Source organism: Trichechus manatus, unplaced genomic scaffold (assembly GCF_000243295.1).
Source record: "Trichechus manatus latirostris isolate Lorelei unplaced genomic scaffold, TriManLat1.0 scaffold00077, whole genome shotgun sequence".
Taxonomy (NCBI): Eukaryota; Metazoa; Chordata; class Mammalia; order Sirenia; family Trichechidae; genus Trichechus; species Trichechus manatus.
In genome coordinates, this window is record NW_004444013.1 from 2,195,084 (window position 1) to 2,218,498 (window position 23,415).

Sequence of the window (23,415 nt, forward strand, 5' to 3'; positions counted from 1 at the left end):
AGGGGCTGCAGCCGGGTGGCGGCGCGGCGCAGGGAGGGGCCGCAGTATCCTCGCCCCTGGTTCCCGGGCGGAACAGCGAGGAGGCCGGGCGCCAGGCCTCGCGCCGCCTCGCCTGAGGCCGGCGGAGCGAAGGTAGGAGCCGGCCGAGACCCGAGGGAGGGGGCTCGCCGGCAACAAAGGAGGGGCGAGGCGGGAGTGCGCAGCCCCGGCCTGGCTAGGGGCAGTGCCGGCCGGTGGCAGTGTCGCGCGTGAGGAGAGGCGGAAGGTCGGGTGCCCGGTGGCCGTGAGCGGCGCTGGCCGTGGATGCACCCCCAGTTCCCTGCCGCCTGCAGGCGAGGAGGAGCGCTGCTGGGGGCTGGGGGCCGCTACCTGGCCTGCAGGACCCCTTGATGGAGGCATCGCCAGCTCCGTCGGCGCCCCCACCCACAGACCGGTGTCCGGCCCATCTGCTGGGGCGCCGCCCGTTCTCCTCCCGAAGGCAGCGCAAGCGGCTGGGCGCGCCACGGGGCGCTCTGGGCTCGCGGCCGTGGGGCACAGGCTGGTGGGCGCGGTCACGCAGCCTCTCTGCAGACTGGAGGTCGTGAGAACCAGGAGCACCATCCACCGGCTGGGGTCGCCTGGCCATGCCCTTTGCAAAACTTGGTTGTAGTGCGTGGTGGGGAGGGGTGGGGCCGGGCGGGGCGCCTTCACGCACACGCCCCCACCCCCCAGGCTAGTGCTGATGGCTGGTGAGGCAGCAGATTTTCTGTCTTCTCACAGGGAGGGGCCGGCCGCTGAGGATGCTTCCTGGGCCTCCAGGGCCCACCCGTGTGGCCCTTCAGGCGGGGCCTGGGCCAGGCGGGTGCCCACTGGGCAGTTCCACGCAGGCCGCAGCCATACCTTGGGAAGGACGGACAAATAGGGATTCTGAGAGAGTGACAGAACTAGTAGTGTGTCCTTTAATCTCTAAGACCCTTGTGCTCCCATTTGGGTGAGAAATGGGAGTCCCGACAAAGGGATGGCCTTCACCCTTGTAAGACGTCCCCTTCCCCAAGAAGGCTAGTGGGTGTGGGGCTGGCCTAAGGCTGTGGGCAGAGGCGGAGGAGGGTGAGGGAGCACCACGTGGGTTGCCTCACGGGTGCGCACCCGGCTGGCCTTCCCCCCCCCCACTGGTTGTAAATGTAAACAACGAGCCTTTCATTCATCCCCCCAGTTGCTGTCACCTGGTCCTGGCCCTGCCTGGCAGGTCACAGGAGGGACGTGGAGCCCAGCCTGGCTTCGAAGTCAGGGGAGTGAAACGGTGGAGGAGGTGGGAGCACAGACGAGGGACCTCTGAGGACGGGGTAAATAGGAAGCTTTGCAGAGCCAGGGTGTCAAAGGTGGCTTCAGGCAGGGCAACAGCATGGGCAAAGGCTTGGAGTCGGGAAGAGAGGCGGGCTCCTGGGTAACCGGGCACGGGGTTTATATTAGAATCCTGCTGAGTGAAGGGATTGTCAGTTCCTCCTATTTTGCTAAGTGGAGCCACTCACACATCCGCTGTATACAGTAGGTGCCTACTGCTGGGAGCACAGGATGCATTGTCAGCTGCACTGCCTGGGCTGGAAGAGATGTTGGGGGGCAGACTCCAGGAGGAGGAGGGGGATGGAGAGGAGCTTCGAAGGCAGAAGAGCACCAAGGGGCACCTGCAGCCCCCACGCTCTCGGCACCCAGCAGGCTGGGAGGGTGGAGCCTGCGGTACTGCCTGCAGATCCCAAAGCCCCCAGATGAAGGATCTGCTTACAGGGGCCCCCATTCCTTTCTAGCATTTGCTGTCCATCGTGATGGTGAAGAGTACTAGTGCTAGCCCTGACAGCCTGGGTTCAAATTCCAGCTCTGCCGCTTACTAGCTGTGTGACCTCAGGCAAGTCACTACACCTCTCTGTCTGAAATTCCCCATCTATAAAATTAGGATATTAATGGTATCTCTGGGTAGTGCAAGTGGTTAATGGCTCAGCTGCTAACCAAAAGGTTGGAGGTTCAAGTCCACCTACAGGTGCCTCAGAAGAAGGGCCTGGCTGTCTACTTCTGAAGAGTCAGCCATTGAAAACCTTATGGAACATAGTTCTACTTTGATATGCGTGGGGTTGCTGTGAGTGGAATCGACTCAACAGCAAGTGGAAATAGTATCTACCTTTAGGGTTGATAGGGTTAAATGGGTGAATGTGTTGATGTGTGTGAACTGTGCCTGGCCCAGAGTGATTGCCTGTAAGCGTCATCGCTGCTGCACCACCGAGTGGCCCTCGTTCACACACCTCGGATGATAGGATGCTCATTCCCTCCCCAGGCTGTTTGTCCATCTTCAGCCAGCCCTGCCCCAGGCCCTGCTGTCCCCTGCCTCACTGTGACCTTTGCTGTGGGCTGCCCCTTCTGCCCTGGTCTGGCTTCCCTCGGCAGCAATGGGAAAGCCGCCATCCCCACAGCCCCAGCTGTCCCTGCTGCCCGCTATGGGGGCTGGCTTCATCCTGGCCTCCCTTCCCTGGCCCTGCCCCTCTAAAGGTTGACCCTGTTCTCCTGATGCCATCTGCTCTGCCCTGCTCCCATGCCCAGAGGTGGGGAGCTGCGTTCTTGACTCTCCCTGCTTCCCTGCCTGGTGATTTTTTGGGGAGAACTTTGGCCTTTATGCAGGTTTAAAAGAAAAAGAAGAAGAATAACATTGACTGAGTGCTTGCTCGGCCAGGAATTGTTCTGAGCACTTAAATGTATGTATCATGCCTGTTTTGATAACATTGCCTACATTTTACAGTAAGGAAATCGAGGTGCAAAGAGGTAGTTGTGTTGTTCTCTGCCTGTTTGTGCTGTGTGCCTGGGAGGTATGCCCCTTCTGCCACCCCAACCCACCCACCTAACCTACCAGGTTTATTTCCCTAAAGCTCACTTTCGGTCGTGTCCTCAGACACCTCCACCCCATTCACGCTGTCTGGTTTGGGGCCCGGCCCCCTGGGCTCTCCCCATCGCCCACACTGGTCATCCCCAGACACGCCTCCCTAACACCCATTCCCCATTTTACTGTGAGTAGTGGGCGGGGCAGAGGGGTAGCTGATCCCACATCTCTGGGATTACTTTGTTGCCGGGAACAGAACCTCCAGTTGGGCTAAGTGAAGGGAGTTCAGGGCAGGGAGCGGGGAACTTGTGCAGCAGACAGTTGCAGGCACCAGCCAGGACCTGGGGAGCCCGCAGGTAGCCTGTCGTCCAGTTTTCCTCTCTGGATTGCGGTTGGGTTTTCTCACCTCTTCCAGTGTCTGCCCCATTCCTGTCTCCCTGTAGGCTGGCTCTCTCTGGATTGTCAGTGTGGCCGCCCCCGATGGTGGCTTCAGCTTGAGTCCCCTTGCAGTGGGGCTGCCCTCAGTTTCGGGGTCCCAAGGCCCAATTTCCAGAGAGAGAGGAGGATGGTCCAGCCTGAGTGAGGGCCCCCACCCTGTCCCACCCGCTGGTGGGGGCAGACTGCGTGACCTCTAAGGCTGTGGAAGGGGAGGGCTCCTAAGAGGGCGTGAGTGGGAGGCAGTGCTGGGCGCAGCTGGTATGATTGGTCAGCTGCATTTAGGGTGCGTGGTGCGGTGCTGGGCTGATTGGGCATCGCTGTCCTTGGGAGTTCGCTATCTGAAGGGGGAGGCAGACCCATGGCCAGCGAGCAGCGATGTCCAGGCATGTAGCTCTTCACCCCTTCGTACCGTGATTTGTTGGGAGAACCTGAATGTGCTAACCTGGTCAGGGTGGGAGGGGGGGACAGATGGGATGGCAGTGGCTGCCCACCCGCTGGCCTCAGCCCTGATTTGGGGGCAGAGGAGGCTCTTTCCCTCCAGAGCTGTGCCGCCTACCTCCCCAGCCCGTCCCACCACCCCCATCACACTCCTCTCACTTGTGCTGCCAGAGTCTTTGAGACAGAAGCAGTAACACAGAACGCATGTTTCTAGAGGAAGCGCTTCAGAATGTTAATGAAATGTTGCCCTTCTGAGTAGAAAGCAGTGCTTCCCAGGGTGGTTTTTATTAACAAGACATAAATTTAGGGCCTTTCCACTAAGGGGTTTCCATCTCTTGCTCCATCCCTGGAAGGAGTGTCTTTGACTAATCAGCTCCTGATTCACTTCCCTTCTTTGCCCTTTGGTCTCTTTGCAATGAGAGGCTCAAGGAAGTGCCTGGTTTTCCAGCCTTCCCTACCTATGGAGGCCTTGCTCGGGGGTGTCCAGGGCTGGCCAGCTCCTGCTTGCAGCCCAGCTTGGCCCATTCAGGCCCCATGTCCTCCCTGGATCCCCCTCAACATGCAGTAGCGTTGAGGTTGGGGTTTGGGTGATGGCTGGTGGAAACCAGCTCCACGGTGTGTGGGTAACACTGTGAGCTGTAGATTTAGACCTGCCTTCAAGAACCTTTTAGTGAATTGGGAAGTCATTAGCCCCCTGCCTGAAAACGTAAATAATGGCAGCACTTGTAGAAACATCTCAAGGCTGGAGTAGAAGACATACCTCCCTGGTGACTAGGGTCATTGCCGTCAACTTTAAGGGCTGCTCAGGGGAGGAGGGCACTGGGTGGGTGGAGTGGTGGAGCAGGCTTCCTGGAGGAATAGGGCCTGGCCTATGTCCTTAAGGATGGGTGGGTTTGGGGCAGGTGGGGAGGGCGTTCCTGAGGGGTGCAGAGGGAGAGCAGTGCAGAAGTTTGGGCGGTCAGGGAGTAGAGCGTCCGGGGGGGCCCCACCATGGGAAGGTGGGCACCTGGTTTTCAGTCCCTGCGAGGGTCACCACCAGGGAGTGAGTGACGTTTGGTGTCTGAATTTTTTGCTACCTCGTGCCCTTCTGCTCAGGTTGTTTCTGACGTAGACTGCTCCCCATGTATGTCCATTTATCTGTTCATCATTCACTTGGCTTGCTTTGAGACTGGGGCTGTGCTGGCACAGGGAACCCAGAAGCCAGGAGAAAAGGCATCTGAAAGGGTTTTGTTTGTTCTTTATCGGATTGCAGAAAGGACTTGAGATTTACAGAGATAAACGCAGTATAGCAAGATTAAAAGTAAATGAGAAAATTGGGGCAAGAGGAAACCAAGGGTAGCAAAATCAGACGAAGCCAGAGAGGACTTTTGTACCTTTCATCAGTCAAAGACTCCGAGGTTTCTAGCAGGCAGATCCAGGGGGAATATGAGTGTGACGTGGCTTTGCATTATCACCTCACTTTGTCTAAGCCTGTGCTGTGTATGACATTGAAGTGTCAGGGAGGGGCCCAGCAGCAGGGTCTTGGCGGGACAGACAATGGTGCCTCGATCCTCCCCTAGGGTCGTTGCTGGTAGCTGCCTGCAGGGAACCAAGGGCTGGGCTCCATAGCTAGGCTCTTCTGCGAAGGGTTTAGCCATCTCCTTGATCAGAAACCAAGAGTCAGACCCCATGTGTTACAGAGTAGAACTGCTCCAGAGGGTTTTCTCGGCTGTAATCTTCATGGAAACAGATCACCAGGCCTTTCTTCTCTGGTGCACTGGGTAGATTGAACCGCCAACCTTTAGGTTAGTAGAAGAGCACAAACTGTTTGCGCCACTCAGGGATGTAGGTGGTCAGAGGTGGGTGAGCACCCAAGAAGACAGGAGTGAGACCCTGCCCCTGAGAAGCCCCTCTCGCGGCCCCCACACATGGGGAGGCTATGATACAGGGGGTGTAGAGAGCTATGGGTGCACCCCCTCAGCCAGGGCTGATGGGAAAGGTTCTGGGAGGTGGCGGTGCCTCAGATCTTGACCGAGTTCTGAGAGGGGGTTTGCTAAGGGGTAGAAGAGGGGCGAAGGCATTGCAGATGGAACAAGGAATGGGGTACCAGTGGGGAGTGTCTCCAGGAGCAAGCCAGCATTCAGGGAGGCTGGAACGCAGGGGCGGGAGGGTGGCCAAGAAACAGTGCAGAGGCTGGCAGGGCCACAGTCAGCTGGCCAAGGTGCTGAAGACTGCCTGGCACTGGGGGCGGTGCGGCGGCTACCTGAGCTCTTTTTTCTTTTAAGCTCTTTTTTCTTTTTTTTGCCATTTGCACCATGTTTACATGTACAATTCAGTGACAGTAGTCACGTTCACCATGTTGTGCAATCAGCACCACTACCTGTTTCCAATTTTTTTCATCCCCCGTGACAGATACTCAGTGCCTGTTAAACTATAGCCCCCCTCTTCCCCTCCCACCAACCCCTGGTATCTACCAGTCAGCTTTGGCCTCCTGACCTCTTGCCTAAATCTTTGTCCTTGGGCCCGCATCAGAGGGGAGTTAGTCTTGGTTTTGAGGAATGAAGGAAATGGTTAAGAGCACAGACTCTTTGACTAGAGGGCCTAAGTTCAAATCTGGCTCTGTTGTTGATTAGCAACTTGCCCACCCCATGCCTCAGTTTCCCCATTAGTGAAATGGAGCTAGTAATAGTATCTTCCTCTTAAGGTTGTTGTGAGAATCAAATCAGCTAATATTTCTAAGCCCAGTGAAAATAATATATATATTATAGAATATAGAGCACTTAGAATGGTCCCTGGTACCTGGTACACAGTAAACGTTACAGTGTGTGGCTTCTGTGATGGTTAAGATCGTGTGTCAGCTTGGCTGGGTCATCATTCTCAGTGTTTATATGTGATCACTCCCATGATTGAATACGCTATGAGTAGCCAGTCAGTTGAAAGGGAGTTTCCTTGGGGGTGTGGCCTACATCTGAATACAAGCAGACGTTCTGGCTTTTTGCTCACTCTGGATCCTGTGGCCGCCTCCTGTTTGTCTGACCTCCAGTTCTTGGGACTTCAGCTGTCAGCTTATCTGCCGATCCTGGGATTGGTTGATCTTCACAGCCTGTGAGCAGAGTCCTGCTTTCCAACCTGCGGTTCTTGGGTTCGCCAGCCCCTGCGGCTGTGTGAATCGGGAGAAGCCTCTATCCTAATCCATGGACTTGGGACATTCCAGCCTCTACAATCGCATGAACTGTTTCTTTGATATAAATCTCTCTCTGTGTATATTTGTACACTTTACTGGTTTTGCTTCACTAGAGAACCCAGCCTAAGACATTTGTTACTGACAGTGGTTCTAGAGAAGCAAAATTGTAAGGATGAGTTTTCTAAGTTGGTTCTCAAGTCTGGTTAGTCTTAAAGATGTTGATGACTCTGCTTCCAGCATTAAAGAGGGCACTGCTAATCCATAGCGTGAGGTGGCGATATAAATATGCAAAATATCACCACCAGTATATCAGGTATTGGTGAAAGGTGAGGCTTGGGGTGAACACACGTGAGATATCCTTCTACAGTTTTGTCAGAATGAGAACTGTAAGGAAGCTGGTTAGCTGGTCCTACTTTCACTAGACAAACTGGTGAAAGAAAGAGATGCACTCAGAGCTTCAGAGTCAAAGCTAAAGTGCTGTGTAAATGACCTCAAGGCTTCCACTTGTGCTTTGAAAGAAAGCCTTATTTCTTGTAGTAACAGAGCTGAAATTGCCGAAAATCAAACCCAGAGTCTTTTTGTAAGAGTGGCTGAATTACAACACAAGTTCAATTGCCAACCTCGAGAAGTGTCTGAAGTTAAAGTAAGAGCACTGACTGGGAAGAAATGGGATCCTGAAACTTGGGATGAGGATGTATGGGCAGATAATCAGGAAGCTTGGGACATGGAGCCCCTAAGTTCCGTTGAATCACTCCTGCCAGCAGAACCAGTCCCATCTGAAGACATTACTTCATGATTGTCTGCTAAGCCGCTCTGCCCAATAAAACCATTAGCTGCTCCACTCCCATCTAATGAGATTAGCCCTAGTCCAGCTGCCTCTAAAGAGCCCTTGCCTCAATGACTTCTTGTGAGTCATTGCCTCGGGCATCGCCTGAGGCAGATGGTTTACAAGACAGTGCTGAGTGTTCTCAAAACAATTCCACACTACCAATTCTGGCTTCTAGACCTATAAATAGACTTAAGTCCCAGCGAGCCCCAAAAGGTGAAGTACAAAGTGTGACCCAGGAGGAGGTATGCTACACTCCAGAAGAACTGTTTGACTTTTCTAATATGTACAAACAGAAACCTGGGGAATATGTGTGGGCAGGGCTATTAAGTGTATGGGATAATGATGCAAGGAACATAAAGATGGATCAATCTGAGTTTATTGATACGGGTCCACTAAGCACAGATTGTTCATTGTTTCAGCTTGAGAAGTTAGGAAAGGATCTAATAGTTTATTTGGTTGGGCTGCTGTAGCATGGATTACGAGATGGCCTACACTAATCAAGTTGAAGTACCAGACCTGCCTTGATGTACTGTAGAAGAAGGAGTCCAAAGGCTTAGGGAGATTGTATGCTAAAGTGGATTTATCAGGTTAGACCTACAGACCCACACATGGAGTGCCCAGAGGACACACCTTTTACCACAACTATGAGGAGCAAATTTGTGAAGAGACCTCCAGCATCCTTGAAAACTGCTGTGATTGCTATTTTATGTAAGTCAGATTTGACAGTGGGAACTGCCCTAACTAAATTAAGACACCTAACTACAATGGGGCTGATAGGACCCTGTGGTAGTAGGGGCCAAGTGGCTGCACTCAATCGACAAAGACAAGGTGGACGTGGTTACAATAATGAACAGCAGAGTCAAAGCAGTAGTCAGAATAGTCTGACTCATACAGACTTAGGGCATTGGCTACTTAGTCATGGTGTCCCTAGGAGTGAAATAGATAGGAAATCTACTAAATATTTACTTAATCTGTACAAACGGATGAATTCTAGCTCAGGTAAACAGCAGTCTAACTGGAATTGCCAGAACAGAGAGTCATGGTCCCTCAGTCAGTTCCCAAATTTGAGTGAGTTTGAAGACCCACAACCACTTGATTGAAGGGGAGGCCTGGTCCCCTTGAGAAATGACTCCAATACACTGCCAAAAATTTTTACTGTTAATCTTTCTCCCAGCCTTCCCCAAAGGGATCTACGGCCTTTTACAAGAGTGACTGTTCATGGGGGAAAAGGAAATAATCAGACTTTTCAGGGATTACTGGCTACTGGCTCTGAACTGACACTAATTCCAGGAGACCCAAAATGTCACTGTGGCCCACCAGTCAGAGTAGGGGCATATGGAGGTCAGGTTATTAATGGAGTCTTGGCTCATGTCCACCTCACAGTAGGTCCAGTGGATCCCCGAACCCATCCTGTAGTGATTTACCCAGTTCCAGAATGCATAATTGGAATAGATACACTCAGCAACTGGTAGAACCCCCACATTGGATCCCTGACAAATAGAGTAAAAGCGATTACGGTAGGAAAAGCCAAGTGGAAGCCATTAGAACTGCCCCTACCTAGGAAAATAGTAAACCAAAAGCAATACCACATTCCTGCAGGGATTGCAGAGATTACTGCCGACATCAAGGACTTGAAGGATGCAGGGGTGGTGATTCCCACTACATCCCCATTCAACTTGTCGCCTGTTTGTCCTGTGCAAAAAGCACATGAATCTTGGAAAATGACAGTAGATTATTGAAAACTTAACCAGGTGGTGACTCCAGTTGCAGCTGCTGTTCCAGATGTAGTTTCATTGCTTGAGCAAATTAATACATCTCCTGGTACCTGGTATGCAGCTGTTGATCTGGCTAATGCCTTTTTCTCCATACCTGTTTCAAAGGACCACCAGAAGCAGTTTGCTTCAGCTGACAAGGCTAGCAATACACCTTCACTTGCCTACCTCAGGGCTGCTATCAACTCTCCAGCCCTATGTCATAATTTAGTCCACAGGGACCTTGATTGCCTTTCCGTTCCACAAGATGTCACACTGATCCATTACAGTGATGACATTATGCTGACTGGACCTAGTGAGGAAGAAGTGTTAATGACTCTGGGCTTATTGGTAAAACATTTGCGTGCTAGAGGGTGGAAATTAATCCCACAAAAATTCAGGCACCTTCCCCCTCAGTGAAATTTTTAGGAATCCACTGGTGTGGGGCATGTCGAGACATTCCTTCTAAAGTGAAGGATAAGTTATTGCATCTGGCTGTTTCCACAACTAAAGAGGAGGCATAACGCCTAGTGGGGCTCTGGATTTTGGAGACAACATATTCCTCATTTGGGTGTGCTGCTCCAGCCTGTTTCTCAAGTGACTCGAAAAGCTGCTAGTTTTGAGTGGGGTCCAGAACAAGAGAAGGCTCTGCAACAGGTTCAGGCTGCTGTGCAAGCCGCTCTGCCATTGGGGCCATATGATCTGGCTGATCTGATGGTGCTTGAAGTGTCAGTGGGAGATAGAGATGCTGTTTGGAGTCTTTGGCAGGCCCCTATTGGTAAATCACAGTGCAGACCCTTAGGATTTGGGAGCAAAGCTCTACCATCCTCTCTGCAGATAAGTACTCTCCTTTTGAGGAACAGCTTTTGGCTTGTTACTGGGCCTTAGTAGAGATTGAACGCTTAACCATGGGACACCAAGTCACCATGCGGCCTGAAGTGCCCATCATGAACTGGGTGTTGTGTAACCCACAGAGTCATAAAGTTGGATATGCACAGCAGCACTGCATCATTAAATGGAAGTGGTATATATGAGATCGGGCCCTAGGAGGACCTGAAGGCACAAGTAAGTTGCATGAGGAAGTGGCCCAAATGCCTGTGGTCTCCACTCCTGTCACATTACCTCCTGTCTCCTAGTCTGCACCTGTGGCCTCATGGGGAGTTCCTTATGATTAGTCGACTGAAGAAGAAAAAACTTGGGCCTGGTTTACAGATGGTTCTGCTTCATATGCAGGCACCACTCAAAAGTGGATAGCAACAGCACTACAGCCCCTTTCTGGGACCTCCCTGAAGGACAGTGGTGAAGGGAAATCCTCTCAATGGGCGGAACTTCGAGCAGCGCACCTGGTTGTTCACTTTGCTTGGAAGAAGAAATGGCCAGATGTGTGATTATATACTGATTCATGGGTTGTGGCCACTGGTTTGGCTGGATGGTCAGGGACTTGGAAGGACCATGATTGGAAAATTGGAGACGAGGATTTATGGGGAAGAGGTATGTGGATAGACCTCTCTGAATGGGCCAAAAAAGTGAAGATATTTGTGTCTCATGTGAATGCTCACCAAAAGGTGACCTCAGCAGAGGATGATTTTAACGATCAAGTGGATAGGATGATGTGTTCTGTGGAATCCACTCATCCTCTTTCCGCAGCTACTCCTGTCGTCACTCAATGGGCTCATGAACAAAGTGGCCACGGTGGCAGGGATGGAGGTTATGCATGAGCCCAGCAACATGGACTTCCACTCACCAAGGCTGACTTGGCTACAGCCACTGCTGAGTGCCCAGTCTGCCAGCAGCAGAGACCAACAATGAGTCCCTGATAATGGCACCATTCCTCGAGGTGATCAGTCCCCGCCCTGGTGGCAAGTTGATTACATTGGACCACTTCCATCATGGAAAGGGCAGTGTTTTGTCCTTACTGGAATAGACACTTACTCTGGATATGGATTTGCCTTCACTGCACGCAGTGCTTCTGCCAAAACTACCATCCGTGGACTTACAGAATGCTTTATCCACCGTCATAGTGTCCCGCACAGCATTGCCTCAGATCAGGGGACTCACTTCACAGCAAATCAAGTGCGGCAGTGGGCCCATGCTCATGGAATTCACTGGTCTTGCAAGGTTTCCCATCATCCTGAAGCAGCTGGCTTGATAGAAGGATGGAATGGCCTTCTAAAGACACAATTACGGTGCCAGCTAGGTGGCAGTACCTTGCAGGGTTGGGGCAGTGTTCTCCAGGAGGCTGTATATGCTCTAAACCAGTGTCCAATATATGGTGCAGTTTCTCCCATAGCCAGTATTCATGGGTCCAGGAATCAAGGGGTGGAAATGGGAGTGGCACCACTATTACCCCTAGTGACCCACTTGCAGGGTTTTTGCTTCCTGTCCCTGCAGCCTTATGCTCTGCAGGTCTAGAGGTCTTAGTTCCAATGCTCCCACCTGGAGGCACATCACTGATTCCATTGAACTGGAAGCTAAGAATGCCACCTGGCCACTTTGGGCTCCTTATGCCTCTGGATCAACAGGCAATGAAAGGACTTACCATACTGGCTGGTGTGATTGATCGTGATTACCAAGAGGAAATGGGATTGATACTACTTAATGGAAGTAAAGAAGAGTATGTCTGGAATGCAGGAGATCCCTTAGGGCGTCTCTTTGTCCTACCATGCCCTGTGATTCAAGTCAATGGAAAACTCAGGAACCCAATTATAACATGACTACTAATGACCCAGCCCCTTCAGGAATGAAGGTTTGGGTCACCCAACTAGGCAAAGAACCATGACCAGCCAAGGTGCTTGCTGAGGGCAAAGGGAATATGGAATGGGTGGTGGAAAAAGGTAGTTCTAAATACCAGTTATGGCCATGTGACCAATTGCAGAAATGGGGACTGTAATTGTTATGAGTATTTCTGCTTTGTATGTGTGCATCAAATATTTTTGTTTCCTTCACTTACAAAGTATAAGATGTAAATGAGGTAGTGCGTTTTTGATTGTACACGTATTAGTTGTATCGTGTTAGGTGCAAGTTTGACTTTATAATTTTCTTTATTCAGAGATTATGGTTTAAGGAGCTGTGTACATGTGGCAAGTTGACAAGGGGTAGACTGTGATGGTCAAGATTGTGTGTCAACTTGGCTGGGCTATGATTTTCAGTGTCATATGTGATCTCTCCCATGATTGAGTATGCTGTGAGTAGCCAGTCAGTTGAAAGGGAGTTTTCTTTGGGGATGTGGCTTGCATATGAATATAAGCAGACGTTCTGGCTTTTTGCTCGCTCTGGATCCTGAGGCTGCATCCTGTTTATCTGACCTCCGGTTCTTGGGACTTCAGCTGTCAGCTTATCTGCTGATCCTGGGATTCGTCGATCTTCGCAGCCTGTGAGCGGAGTCCTGCTTTCCAGTCTGCCGATCTTGGGTTCGCCAGCCCCTGCAGCTGTGTGAATCGGGAGAAGCCTCTATCCTAATCCACGGACTTGGGACGTTCCAGCCTCTACAATTGTGTGAGCTCTTTCTTTGATGTAAGTCTCTCTTTGTATATATTTATACACTTTACTGATTTTGCTTCTCTCGAGAACCAAGCCTAAGACACTCCTGTAGCCTGGAGCAACTCAACTGAGGAGGACTGGGTCTTTCCCAGACCCCAGCCCCAACCCAAGTATACCCGGCACAGGTCCTGAGTCAACCGCAGTGAAGAAGCAAAACCTCTCCTATGACCTTTCTGATACAGTGTCTTCCCCGTAAAGTGGAGATTGACTTAGACATTGGATCCCCCTCCCCCTGGGGCAGTGGGGTGGGGGCATCAACCCTGGATTGGGGTGGGGGTGCTCAGTGGGTCCCTGCTCAGGTGTTATTGAAAGTAGCAGTAGTCACATGATGCGGGGGAGTGTTCTGTGGCAGTACAGCGTTAGGAGCATTTTAGGCAGACTCTCATGTAAGTCTCAGCGTACCCCAGGCGGGTGGGTTCCGTTGTCACCCCACATAGTGGATGAATGCAGGAAAGGCCAGAGAGTACAATGATTGTCCAGAGCTGGTTTCTCAACCTTTTTTCCATTATTGCGCACCCACAAGGAGCCATTTTGGACATTAGTTTCCCTAGTTGCCGCCCACCCCATGGCATTTTCATACCACAGACATGCTGTGTATCTGCTTACATACTGTGCGCCTTTGGAGGGCCACAGACCGTTGTAATCTTTAACTTTTTTTTCACCCAGTTTTTGTTCCATTCTGGACTCCTGTTGGGAATGCATGGCCCAGTTACTTGCTGATAAGTGATGGAGTTGCCTCTCAGACCCAGGTCTCTGGGCTCCACGTTTGGTGCTCTGTCCCCAGCTCCTTGGAGTTGATGCCAGCGGCAAGCTTGTGCCCGGGCTCAGGGGACAGTCTCGGGATCCTGGCACAAGCTCAGGAGAGTCTCTTAGAGCAGTTTTGCTAGCTAGAGCAGGAGCACCTCTGAGAGGGGGCCTCAGCCTGTGCTTGATTACCTCCAGTGACTGGGGGCTCATTACTTGTTTCTTTGTTCATTGAACCCACGGTTTGCAAGCACCTGCTCATTGCTTGGGTTTCGAGCAGGATGTGAGTCTGTGGGATGTTGAGTTGCTTCTCTCTGTCCTGTACGGAGGTGACTCCAGGCAGTTCATCAAATGTAGTATTGGGGCACGAACTAGCTCCTGTGGGGTATCCAACTCAGTGCAGGGAGGAGGAGGGCCTTTGCTAAGTAGATATTTTTGAGCTAATATGACACAGGCGCTGTCCTTGTTTTATTGCGCTTCGCTTTATTGTGCTTCGCAGGTAGTGCATTTTCTACAAATTGAAGGTTTGTGGCAACCCTGCATTGAGCAAGTCTGTTGGCAGCGTTTTTCCAACAGCATGTGCTCACTTCCTGTCTCTCTGTCACATTTTTTTTCTCATTTAAAAATTTATGCACATATTGTTTTGTGACATTGGTTGCAGTCCCCACAATGTGACAGGACACTCCCTCTTTCCACCCCGGGTTCCCCGTGTCCCTTCTTGCCTTTTCATCCTGCTTTTGGACAGGAGCTGCCCATTTGGTCTCGTAGATCTGACTGAACTAAGGAGCACGGTCCTCACGTGTATTATTTTTTGTTTTATAGTCTTGTTTAATCTTTGTCTGAAGAGTGGGCTTTGGAAATGGTTTCAGTTCTAGGTTAACAGAGTGTCAGGGAGCCATAGTTTTGAGGGCTCCTCCAGTCTCCGTGAGACTAGTAATCTGCCACATTTTGGTAATTCTCGCAATATTTCAAATTTTTTCATTGTTATTATATTTGCTGTGGTGATTTGTGATTAGTGAGCTTTGAAGTTACTCTGGTAATTGTTTTGGGGCACCACAAATTCCCATATGACAGCGAACTTAATCCGTAAATGTTGTGTGTGTTCTGACTGCTCCACTAACTGGCCATTGCCCCGTCTCTCTTCCTCTCCTCGGGCCTCCCTGTTTCCTGAGACGTGATGATATTGAAATTAGGCCAGTTAATAACCTTACAGTGGTCTCTAAGTGTTCAAGTGAAAGGAAGAATTGCACGATTCTCAACTTTAAATCAAAAGCTAGAAATGATTAAGCTTAGTGAGAAAGGCATGTCAAAAGCTGAGATAGGCTGAAAGCTAGGTCTGTTGTGCCAAACAGTTAGCCAAGTTGTGAATGCAAAGGCAAAGTTCTTGAAGGAATTTAAAAGTGCTACTCCAGTGACCACACGAATGATAAGAAAGTGAAACAGCCTTATTGCTGATGTGGAGAAAGTTTTAGGGATCTGGATAGACGATCAAACCAATCACAACATTCTCTTAAGCCAAAGCCTAATCCAGAGCAAAAGCTGAATTCTCTTCAATTCTATGAAGGCTGACAGAGGTGAGACAGCTGCAGAAGAAAAATTTGAAGCTAAAAGATGTTGGTTCATGAGGTTTAAGGAAAGAAGCCATCTCTTTAACATAAAAGTGCACGGTGAAAGCAGCAAGTGCTGATGTAGAAGCTGCAGCAAGCTATCCAGAAGATCTAGCTCAGATAATTGATGAAGGTGGCTACATTAGACAACATATTTTCAGTATAGATGAAACAGCCTTGTATTGGAAGAAGATGCCATCTAGGACTTTCATAGCTAGAGAGAGGTCAATTCCTGGCTTCAACGCTTCAAAGGACAGGCTGACCCTATTGTTAGGGGCTAATGCAGCTGGTGACTTTAAGTTGAAGCCAATGCTCATTTACCATTCTGAAAATCCTAGGGCTTGAAGAATTATGCTAAATGTACTCTGCCTGTGCTGTGTAAATGGAACAACAAAGCCTGGATGACAGCACATCTGTTTACAACATGGGTTACTGAATGTTTAAGCCTACTGTTGAGACCTACTGCTCAGAAAAAAAAGATTCCTTTCAAAATATTACTGCTCATTGACAAGGCACCTGGTCACCCAAGAGCTCTGATGGAGATGTACAAGGAGATTAATATTGTGTTCATGCCTGCTAACACAACATGTGATTTTGACTTTCAAGTCTTACTATTTAAGAAATTCATTTCGTAAGGCTGTAGCTGCCATAGATAGTGATTCTTCTCATGGATCTGGGCAAAGCAGATTGAAAACCTTCTGGAAAAGATTCACCATTCTAGATGCCATTAAGGACATGTGTAATTCATGGGAAGAGGTCAAAAGATCAGCATTAACAGGAGTTTGGAAGAAGTTGATTCCAACCCTCATGGATGACTTTGAGTGGTTCAAGACTTCAGTGGAGGAAGTAACTGTACATGTGGTGGAAACAGCAAGAGAACTAGAAGTGGAGCCTGAAGATGTGACTGAATTGCTGCAGTCTCATGATAAAATTTTAACGAATGAGGAATTGCTTCTTATGGATGAACAAAGTGGTTTCTTGAGATGGAATCTACTCCTGGTGAAGATGGTGTGAACATTGTTGAAACAACAGCAAAGGATTTGGAATATTGTATAAACTTGGTTGATAAAGCAGTGGCAGAGTTTGAGAGCATTGACTCCGCTTTTGAAAGAAGTTCTACTGTGAGTGAAATGCTATCAAACAGCACTGTGTGCTATAGAGAAATCTTTCATGAAAGGAAGAGTCAGTCGATGTGGCAAACTTCATTGTCTTAAGAAATTGCCACAGCCACCCCAAACTTCAGCAGCCACCACCCAGATCAGTCAGCAGCCATCAGCCAGACCCTCCACCAGCAAAAAGATTATGACTCACTGAAGGCTAAGATGATGGTTAGCATTTTTTAGCAGTGAAGTATTTTTTAATTCAAGTATTTAAAAAAAGACCAAACCCAGTGCCATCGAATTGATTCCAACTCATAGGGGGCACCGTATGGTTTCAAGGCTGTAAATCTCTACAGAAGCAGACTGCCACATCTTTCTCCTGTGGAGCCACTGGTTGTTTTGAACCGCTGACCTTTCAGTTAGCAGTCAATCGCTTTAACCACTGTGACACCAGGGCCCCAGTTAAGGTAGTATTGACTACAGTATAGTGTAAACATAACTTTTATATGCACTGGGAAACCAAGAAGTGTATGTGACTTACTTTATTGTGGTGGTCTGGACCAGAAGCTGCAATATCTGCAAGGTATGCCTGTACTGAGAACCCAGCAACGAGAGTGAATGCACTACAGCCATATGCAATGAGGATGAATCCCGTAATTACAATCTAGAGTGAAAAAAGCCAACTACAAAAGGGTGAATGTTGTGTGCCATCGAGTCGAATCTGACTCATAGTGACCCATAGGACAGAGTGGAACTGTCCCATAGGGTTTCCTAGGCTGTCATATTTATGGGAAGGAGCCCTGGTGGTACAGTGGTGAAGCGCTCAGCAGCTAACCAAAAGGTTGGCTGTTTGAACTCACCAGCTACTCCACGGGAGAAGGATGGGGATTTTTTTTTGGGGGGGTAATCTTACGGGAGCACATCACCAGGTCTTTTCTCCCTTGGAGCCGCTGGTGGGTTTGAACCACTGATCTTTCAGTTAGCAGCCAAGTGCTTAACAATTGTGACACCAGGGCTCCTTAAAGGGTGCATGGAATATGATTATATGCTTCTACTTAGAATGAAGTTCAGAAACAGGCAAAACTTCCTGACGACGTTGGAAGTCTGAAGTTGGTCTCCCTGGGCCAAAATCAAGCTGTCAGCAAGATGGTGCTCCTTTCTAGAGGTTCCAGGGTGAGTCTGTTCGCTTGCCTTTTTCCAGCTTCTAGAGGCGCCTGCATTCCGTGGCTCATGACCCTTTTCTCCACCTTGAGGGCCAGTAATGTGGCCTGAGTCCTCACACTGTCCTCTCTGGTTCTCCCTCTCTGCCTCCCTCCCCCACTTAGAAGGACCGTGTCATGACGTTGGGCCTCCCTGGGTAATCTAGGCTAATTTTCCCATTTCAAGGCCAGCTGATTAACAACTTTATTGCATCTGCACCTTTGATCCCACTTTGCCATGTAAGCTAACGTAGTCACAGCTTCTGGGGACTAGGACGTGGACATCGTTGGGTGGGGGTACTGTTCTGCCAACCACAGGAAGGATCACGATTTTTCCCATGTAGTTATTCAGTTGACCTGGCATCCTTTGCTCGGGGTGAGTTTTAGTTGCTTGTGCAAACCCTGACCCTGGAGAGGAAAAGCCAGGAGGAGGGGGTGGCTTTCCTGCAGCCACCTCGGCTGGATGTATTGGTTGGAGCTGCCCAGGAGATGAGACGTGAATGAGGCAATAGTGAGAGATGATCGGGCCAGCACCCCGGCCTGAGACAGGATGCCAGGGGCCCAGTCCCTTCCTGCTCTGCCCCAGTCACTAGGTGACCTCAGCAGGCCCTCCCCTCCCTGGGCCTCTCAACTCTGGTCTTGGGGGTCCTCTTGCTCAGCACAGGTTTCTACATTTGGGCAGTTGACATCCCTGTCCTGTTTGCTTGCTCCTTGACCTTGGACAAGTTGCTTCTCTACCCTGGGCCTCAGTTTCCCATTGTGTCAAACGGGAATGGTAATGGGATGAAGGCAGGTTAGAGGACCACTTTAGCTTTGATTGTCCCAGGTCTTTCTCCCTGGGCCTGGTGTGGGATCCGGGCTTCAGAGCCAGCATCATGGGCCAACAGTGTGAGGGTCCCAGCAGTGCATTCGCCAGGGCTGTGGGTGGCTATGCCACCAGGCTAGGCTCTGGGCCATGGCCATGCCCTGTTGTAGGCACACCAACATTTTGTGTGTGTGTAGGTGTGCGTGGATGTGTGGATGCACATGTGTGTATGTATGTGGATGTGTAGGGGTGTGCATGGATGTGCATATGGATGTGTGGATATGTCTGTATGTGTAGTGTGTGCATGGGGATGTGTGTGTGTAGATGTGTATATGTGTGTGTGTAGCGTGTATGGGGATATGTGTGTATAGATGTGTGTAGTGTGTGTATGGGGATGTGTGTGTATAGATGTGTGTAGTGTGTGTATGGGGATGTGTGTGTATATGTGTGTAGTGTCGGGGTGGGGATGTGTGTGTGTATGTGTGATGTGTATGCGTGGGGATATGTGTGTATAGATGTGCATATGTATGTGTAATGTGTGTGGGGGGATGTGTATATATGTGTGTAGTGTGTGCGTGGGGATGTGCGTGTATATGTGTATAGTGTGTGCATGGGGATGTGTGTGTATATCTGTAGGTGTGTGTGTGGAGGTTTGTGTGTAGTGTGTGTAGGGATGTGTGTGTAGGTGTGTGTGTGTGATATATGTGTGTTGTGTGGGGGATGTGCGTGTATATGTGTGTAGTGTGTGCGTGGGGATGTGTGTGTATATGTGTAGGTGTGTGTGTGGATGTATGGCGTAGTATGTGGGGATGTGCATGTATATGTATGTGTGTAGTGTGGGGGTGGGGATGTGTGTGTATATGTGTATAGTGTGTGCATGGGGATGTGTGTGTATATGTATGTGTGTGGTGTGTGTGTGGATGTGTGGATGTATGTGTGTAGTGTGTGGGGGGATGTATGTGTGTGTGGATGTGTCAATACGTAAGGCAGGGAAGTATATTGACGTTCTTTCCCTGCCCTTGACCTGACATAGCCCTGATTCCCTTTGCTCCTTGCTGGTGGCGGGACCTGAACCCCCTCTAAGCCTAAGGGTAGATGGCCAAGCACCTCCAGTGTAAGGCGGACAGGCTGGCAGGGTGGGACAGATGCCTAGTTTATTGGGAGCTTAGAATCCAGCTTCTAGATTCCTGAGTCCGGGCCGAGCTCCTGGCTGCAGAGACTGGGGAAGGACTTGGCTGTGCAGAGTCTCTTTGTCCTCTCCCTGCCCAGCCCCATGAGCTCCTCTGTACCCACCCTGGTTGCCATCAACTCAGTTTCCCTCCCCGCCGTGAGGCCCATCAGCCCACCAGAGCCCAGGTCCCAGTCCCAGCTGTGCTGTGGGGCTCACTAGGGTAGGGGTGGGGTCCTCCCACTCTGGCCTCCCCAGCTCTCTTGGTGAGGCTTTGTTCTCAGGGGAACTCAGGACCCAGCAGGGGCCATCTCCATCCCATTCTACTAGGGGTTACTCCCTCCCCACAGCCTGGGCTGGCGCCAGCTTCACATAAAGGCTTCTACTGGGCAAGAGCAGGGGGTGGGGGAAAGGATGGGGTGGGGACAGGATGAGGCATAGACAGTCTGGCGCCACCTCCCCAACTCCCCTGGCCTTAGGAGGAGCTGGTGTGAGGCTGGGAGCTTTGGCTTCCCTCAGAGCTGCTCAGGGAGGGCTGTCCCAGCCCTGCGCTCTGCGTGCCCTGGGCCGGGAGGGCATGGGGGTTCTAGCTTTACTGCCTAAAATTTCTCTGAGCCTCGATTCCTCGAACCCAGCTTCCGAGCTGGGTGGGGCCGGCGCAGGTGAAAGGCCAGCATGGAGTGGGCCCCTGGTGCGCTAGTTACCCTGGATCCTTGGGTAGGGGGGTGGCACCAGGTCTCTAATGCAGGGTAAGCTGGGTGGACCATGCCAGGATGGGGCTCCCCATCGATTTCGGGAGCCTTGGCCTGGTGGTCAGCACCTATAGGGGCCAGTCTGTGGGGCCAGCCCACCTCGCCTCTCAACGGTGTGCACGGGGTGGGGAGGGGCTGCTCCTTCCCACCATGTCTGTATTTAATTTTTTAATTTTAAAAGCAACTATGCAACGGTGGTGGTTGAACAACGTGATGAACATTTAATGTCGCTGAAATGTACACGTGAAGACCGTTGAAACGGCAAATGTTTTGTTATCTATGTATATACCACAATTAGAAAAAAAGATTATGAAATATTTTAGGTGCTCAGAAAGGGATAGACAGGGATACACCCGTGTACACTCCGTAGGACTTAAGAAATAAACCTTATGAATATAAACGAAGCCTCCAGTTACCCCGCCCCAGCTCTGCTCCCACCCTCGCCCCACCCCCAAAAACACATTTTTCCTGCTGTTACACGGGGTGCCCCAGTCAACATCCAGTTAAGTGTCTCCTGGGGCACTCGGGCCAAGCTTCCAGGTGGGGTATGCTGGATGGAGTGTGCCCGGCAGGGTGTTCCGAGAAGGTATGTGCCTGGCAGGGTGTACCCAGCAGGGTGTTCCGGGCGGGGTGTGCTGACAGTGTGTTCCTGGCGAGGACTCCCTGGGTCTGTAGGTACACCTTCAGCACGGCGGGCCTAGCTGCAGCCCCTCCGGGCGCTGACCCCTTCTCCTCCCACCAGCCTGCGGCTCCACAGCCTCACCAGCACTTGCTGTTGTCAGGTTTGCCTTTTGCCCATCTGATTGGGTATGAAATGGGATCTCCTTGTGGCTTGGGTTTGTATTTCCCTGATTACTGGGGAGGCTGGGCAGCTTCCCAGCTTTGGGAATTGTTCAGTCTGACATCCTCTCTGTGAAGGCTGACTCCGTTCCTGCCCATCTGTTGTTGGGTTGCCCTGTGGTGGTGCCCTGGTCCCTTTGTCGCCCACGCCCGTCAGGTTACCTGCCATGGGCACCTGGCTCAGGCCTCTGTGCCCTCATTCTCTCAGCCTCAGCTGGCTCCGGGCGTCCTCCTGAGGGCGCCACTGTGAGTTCCTCATACTCGGTATGTCTCAAACTGCCCTCCCCCCCCCCACTCTAATCTGGCCATTCTCCTGGTCCTTCCTGGTATCTAGAGACTGGCCAGCTGGGACCCTAGGCACCAGCCTTGTCCTGCCCCCTGCTGCCACCCCCACCCCGCCACACTGTTTGCCACCAAACCTTGCTGGTTCAGCATCTCTCCCCTGTCCTGTCCTCTCAACCCGTGCCTCTGCCGAGGGCCAGGTCTCTGCTGCTCCAGGCCCGCCCCTCCTTGGTCCTCCTCAGCTCCCGAGAGCTGTTTTGCTGACTGTGGGTCTGGTCCTTCACAGCCTCACCTGGAGTCCTGCCATGGCTCCTCATGCCCTCAGAGTAGGGCCTGATGCCCTGGCATGGCCGCGAGACCCCCACCGGCCCCCCGTGTCTCTGAATGCACCCCCTTCAGCCCCATTAAAGCACCCGCTGTTTGGTCAACCTGGGAGAGCGTGATCTGTGCTTGGGCAGTTTCCCCCACTGGGCCCTGGACCCTCTGCCCCTCGGGTACCCAGACTCCCTGCCCCACGCCCCCCCGTTGCAAAGCTCCTGCCCAGTGCGGTGTTGCAGCAGTCCCGTGCATTTGGGTTGAGGGTAAGCGGGGCCTGGCACAGGGGCCCTAGGCTCAGGGCAGGAGGGCTGACCACCGTGGTGGGAGGTGGTTGGGGAGCATCTGAGGGAGGGAGGAGGAGGAGCGGCCCCCACGGGAGAGCCGCTACTCAGGGAGGGACAGGCCACAGAGAGACTGGCCAACAGCCGCATCCCTGCCACAGCACCTGCCCCTCCCTGCAGAGGGCCCCGAGAGGGTGAGCGATGGCCCCGAGGTCACTGAGCAGTGTGTCTGGTCCCAGGAGCCCCACTGCCTGGTGCCCCCCCCGCCCCACCCTGGCCCTTGGGGTGGTGCTGACAGGCCTGAGATGGGCTTTCTGCTGCCCTACTTGGCACTTTTTCACCCTTCCGTTGGGCCACGTGGGGCTGCACCCTGGGCCACCGATTGGTGGAAAGTTCTTAGGCCTCATCCCCTCTGAAACTCCGCGGCTGCCAGCCTTGGGCAGCTGAAATGGAAACCCTGAAATGCAGCCTCGGTTTGTCCTCGGTAAATGGCCATCGAGGACAGACGAAGGGGCCTGCTGGTGTGGATGGCCGCCCGGCCCGCCCCCGCCTCTCCCACGCCCGCCTTGTCTAGGCCCCGGTTCCTGAGGGGCCAGCATGTGCCTCAGACCCATGGAAATAGTAGCAGGCCGGGTTGTGGCAATCGCTGCCATTTCCCGTGCCGCTCCTGGTGCTGCATTCCTAGGGGCGTGAGGGGTGCGTTCCCAGCTCGGTCCCCAGTGCTCCCCGGGAGGCAGCGGCACCTCCCCCCGTTGTTGGTGTTAGCTGCCGTCGAGTCAGCCCCTGCCCGACTTAATGGTGACTCTGTGCACAACAGCACGGAGCTCTGCCTGGTCCTGTGCCATCCCTGTGACTGGCGGTAGATCAGATTGTTGTGATCCACAGGGTTTTCACTGGCTGATTTTCAGAAGTAGACCGCCAGACCTTTCTTCCAAATCTCTTAGTCTGGAAGCTCCACTGAAACCTGTCCAGCATCATAGCAACACGCAAGCCTCCACTGACAGACAGGTGGTGGCTGTGTATGAGGTGCATTGTCTGGGAATCGAACCCGGGTCTCCACATGGAAGGTGAGAATTCTACCATGGAGCCACCACTGTCCCCTTACCCTGGTATCAGAGGTGATACAACTGAGGCTGTTGCTAGGCTGAAGTCCCACAGCAGGTCTGAGGTTTGGACCTAAAGCTGCATGAGGTTCATCTCTCCTTCCCCTGCCTCCCAGGCCGTCCCTGCCAGCGCAGTGTGGCCAGAGGCCCATTTGTTACCATACCCCAGCTTTTTCCAAGAAGCCCATCTCTTCCACTATCCCACAAGCTGTCTCGAC

The 23,415-nt window shown here is 51.8% G+C and overlaps 1 protein-coding gene across 1 annotated transcript in view; it reads left to right on the forward strand.

The window, feature by feature from the left end:
* Nucleotides 1–2: 2 nt before the first annotated feature.
* The window catches only part of CLIP2 (CAP-Gly domain containing linker protein 2), an 84,056-nt gene continuing 60,643 nt past the window's right edge, over nucleotides 3–23,415 (forward strand). The window contains exon 1 of the mRNA XM_004380848.1: nucleotides 3–132. The gene's annotated coding sequence lies outside the window, so the exon portion shown is untranslated. The remainder of the gene's footprint in view (nucleotides 133–23,415) is intronic.